Genomic DNA, 4345 nt, shown 5'->3' with positions numbered 1-4345 from the left:
CATCCATACATCTCACGTATATTTTCCACATATAGACACTCTAAAATATGACAAACTAACTTGAATTCAACATAACTAATCTGCAATAATCAAACTCAACCACACATATAAATCTCTAAAAGTGTAGACTAAACCATAGAGGCATGCAATTTTATATTTATTTTTAGTTTTATCCATGTCTTGAAAGACATAATCTAAATTTTTTTTCCTAAGTGTGAGTGTAATTAAAATGGGTTTGCAAGACCTTAATGACGTGACTGGATATAGTATAAGCTTAATAAATAGATTTTACAACGAAAGACTAAACTGGGGTACCAAGGGCTAAGGCTGGACATCAATCCACAAGGAACTGGTTGGGAAACTATCCTAGCAAACGAATACTCCAGCTTCATGCTAGGGGACGCACTACCAGAAACTGAAATTTTTCTGTGCGTTATAACTTTTCCTGTCGGGCCCGCACTAGCGCACAGGAAAATGGGCCATATTCCTGTGCGCCAGGCAAAAACTCACAGAAAAAACAATATTGCTGTCGGTCCTGGCCCGGCCCACAGGACTAACCAATATCCCTGGCGTGCGTAACCCACAGCGAAAATGAAGCCCAGGTTTGCCGCCATGAATTCAGCCACGCACGCGAAAACAAAGCCCGTCCCGCCGCTGAACTAATTTTTGGGCTGCCGCTCACCGGTTGGAAAACTTGGAATAAAGCCCCAGCGAAAAAATCCCAGTCATTCCCCACCCGAGCCAGACAGCGGCGCCCCCAAATCCCAGATCTGGCCGCCGCCAGCCATCGGCGTCCCAGATCCCTCGTCGTCTCTACGCAGATGCGCCCCAAATCCGTCGCCAACCTGCTGCGCCCCAGATCCCTCGTCGCCGGATGCGCGTCCGCCAACCTCTCTCCCGCCCCATTCGCCATACTCGCTGGGTTTCCGAACAAGGAACAGCCGCCGCCGAGATATGGCCGTCAACTTCGCCTCTACCTCCGGAGGGTCGCCGTAAAAGTACCTGCTAATGTCGTCAATCGATCGCCATCGCATCCTTCTATGAGTGCCGCCCCTTTCCATCCAGGTACCACCCTTCCAGATCCATTTTTTTCTTCTTATTTTCCCTTCTTTAGGATTTGTTTCCATTTCCTGATTAATTTCATATGTGAGTACCCCCGACTCTAATCACCAGAAAATAACGAGAATGGTCTCCTTCCTCATTTGCTGGGTACTGGTAGAAGAAAATGGCTCTATACAGACATTGGTCTTGAATAGGCCAAGGTAGTTGATGTCTCTGCTCTGCAACCGTATGTCTGCAAGAGATTCTACTAGTAGTACTAGCTAGAACCACAACTGCTTTTAGAAAGTCTGATATATTTTGATTTTCATCTTCCAGGTTACAGGACTCCTAAAAAATCACTTCTTCAGAGGAGGGAAACAAAGTTGGACTGTTAATTGTAAAGGTAATGGACAATACTGCATGCTTGTTATCATTTAATATATCACTGGTTTCTCAAATATAGCTCTGCATATCTTCTTTTTCTAGTTTTGTAATTGTGGGTCACCCCTTCCAATATTTGTATTTTGTGTATCAACATGTAACTGGATGTTGTAACTAGAGTAAGAAGTAACAGCGAACATTGGTTTCTCAGTTAATTTTCTCAAGATCGAGCAGTAAATAAGAATCATGAAAAAGACATTAGCAGGTTCTATACATAACTATTTTTTTGTCTTGTGTTGGTACACACGGTGCATAAGGTTTTCTACTTGTGCTTTCACCCTTCCAAAATTTATCATGAATAATTGTATGGCATGTTTTCTCCTATATATTACAATAAAATTCGATGTCTAGTATGCTCAAGATCATCTGGTCTGTTTTGAGCCAATAGCTGCTACATTTGTTCAGTCATAAACTCCTAATGTTACTTTCCATTCTATTTCCTTATGATTTTTTTATTGTCTCACTATCGAGTATGTAACAGTTTTGCTCTCTAATTTGTTTGTCCATACCCTTTGATTTAATCTCTTTCATTATTTTTTGATTTAATAAGAATTGAACAAACATCACACGTTATCACTCAATGTAAGAAATTGAATAATATTCTTCCAAATGAAGTGGTACTATTCCCTTCCATATTTTGTTGTTGTATGCACATCAACCTATAAATTAAATATTGGTCAACACCTATTTGAGGTCTGATTTTTTTAGTTTGCAATCCATCTTCAGTAGGAGCAAAATTCAAGATTCGAGATCTACGAGAGATGCAAGAGCTTTTGTTCTAATCAAGGTATTTTTACTTTTGCTTTCACCCTGGACTCCAAACTTGTATCATTAATAATTATCAAATCAAGTTGCCTTGTGTATATTAAAACATACCGTGCTGTGTTCAGTGTGCCCAACATCCTCAGATCAACATTATTGAGCCAGTAGCTGCTATATTGGTTTAATCTGCAAACTACCCCTTTCTATTTCTTTGGGACCCTTTATTGTCTCACCATGCAGTACTGTAAAAATGTATTATTGTCTCACCAATGATCCTTTTGGTTTCATTCTCTTTCATTATGTTATGATTTAGGGACCAATGATCCGTTGCATGGAAATTACACGGAATAGGATCAGCACAACAAGGAGGCTGCAGCAGGACGTTAAGGTTATCAATAAAGGCAAGAAATTCTACTTATTCTTCTGAATAAAGAGGTACTGTTCCCTGCTGTTACATTATTGAATAATTGCATAATCCTTTGGTTTTTACTGTTATGGAGATGATGATGACTCTGCCCATTTTTCTCAAACATCTGAAATGGTTAGACTTAACTCCTTGTTATTTTCTTACTATACAATTTTGTGGTGATGCATCATTGAGCACTTGCACTTAAGAGTATTGACATTGGTACTGTGATTTGAGCCTGACTTGCAAGAAGCCTCTAATATCTCATCAATCCAGACTGTTAGGTGATAAATATTTCTACCTAATCCAGAAGCATGTGGTTAGGTTGTCATTTGAATGGATTTTTTCAGTTGCATGGTTTGTATAAATCTGAGATATGATTCTATCACAAATTACTCCATTATTTTTTCCATATAGCTGTAAAATTGGGTAACTTTGCTGTGACAAAAACAAGTTGTGTATATATGCCACTGTTATTGCGAGAAACTGAGATATCAGATCGATTATGCTTATTATATCTTATAGATATTGTTCCTGTTTGTTGTCACCTTTTTGTATCAAAGTGTTGACACTTGCACCTTTTTTTATGCGAGACACTTGCACTTTTGTACAAGTTCATTTATGTCCACTGCAGGGTAACCTTGAAGAGAAGCTTGCAACTTAAGCTGTAACCAAACATTATGAAAAGAGGTCTCACGCTGTGAATATTTAGTTGATGCACTAGTGATTTTAGATGTTGCACCTCTGTTTTCATTCTCTTTTGATTCATGTATGTAAATTTGATGGAATTGTATCCGATGTATGTGAATTTGTAACTCCATGGTTGATGGAAGCTATTGATAGCGATGTTTCTTTGTTCTAAACAATCAGAGTAATAAAATAGCTATGCGTAAGACCATCAATTCTAAGATTTTTTTTTGTTCATTGGACTCAATTTTTCCTGGCGGTTATGTATGACAGGGATATGAAATTTACCTGGTTTACCAAACCTAACGACTGTGTATCCCTGTGAGGCCAAAACCGTCAGAGAAACAATGAAAACCGACAGGAAAAATGTTCCTGTCGGCATATCATAATTTCCCTGTCGAGCTATGCCTGACGGCTAACCCTGACGGTTGGCCGACAGGAAATACTTTCCCTGTCGGTAAACCCTATTTTCCTGTCGGGTTTCGGCTCACAGGAATATTTCTGTTTCTGGTAGTGACGTCGGCACTTCAGCTGGGATCTGGCCAAAACAAGAATGCTTTTACATCGTTACCTTCTTGAAGGCATTGCTCGGATATGCTCATTCAGGTTCTTCAGGGTGAAAACCTAGATTCTGACTTTGGATGGTTGGATCCGGTGACGGCGGCGCTTGAGCGCCAATCCCTTTCTGAAGGCGTTGCTGTTGAAGAATCTCGTCGGTCGTGTGATGTCATGGGATGTTTGGTGCGGATACGATCACCGATTTAGTTTGCTGATCACCGATATGATCTTTTTTGTGTTTTTTTATCGCCTATGTATAGCTTTGGTCTTATTTGACTTTGCTATTTATCGGCGTGTTTTTGTGTGTGTGTGCGCGTTGATGTTGACTGTGTGCATCTTAGTTATGCAGAGGCCGGGTGTGTGCTCACTATGTTTGTATTCTCTTGATGCTCCATTCCGAACCAATAAAATTCACCCTTTGTCGAAAAAAACTATCTTTCCCTATCACCA

At 39.9% G+C, this 4345-nt stretch overlaps 1 long non-coding RNA gene across 2 annotated transcripts; it reads left to right on the top strand.

The window, feature by feature from the left end:
- The first annotated feature begins 280 nt into the window (after positions 1–280).
- LOC123066753 (uncharacterized) lies at positions 281–3548 on the top strand. Of its 2 annotated transcripts, XR_006431421.1 has the most exons (5): positions 281–1065; positions 1174–1262; positions 1378–1444; positions 2209–2269; positions 2558–3548. It is a non-coding gene; the product is annotated as an uncharacterized lncRNA (long non-coding RNA). The 2 variants fall into 2 exon arrangements; XR_006431420.1 differs by lacking the exon at positions 281–1065 and having other exon boundaries at positions 1073–1262.
- Positions 3549–4345: the final 797 nt, after the last annotated feature.

The sequence above is a fragment of the Triticum aestivum genome, chromosome 3B (assembly GCF_018294505.1).
Source record: "Triticum aestivum cultivar Chinese Spring chromosome 3B, IWGSC CS RefSeq v2.1, whole genome shotgun sequence".
Lineage (NCBI taxonomy): Eukaryota > Viridiplantae > Streptophyta > Magnoliopsida > Poales > Poaceae > Triticum > Triticum aestivum.
This window is presented reverse-complemented; position numbering and strand designations above follow the sequence as displayed.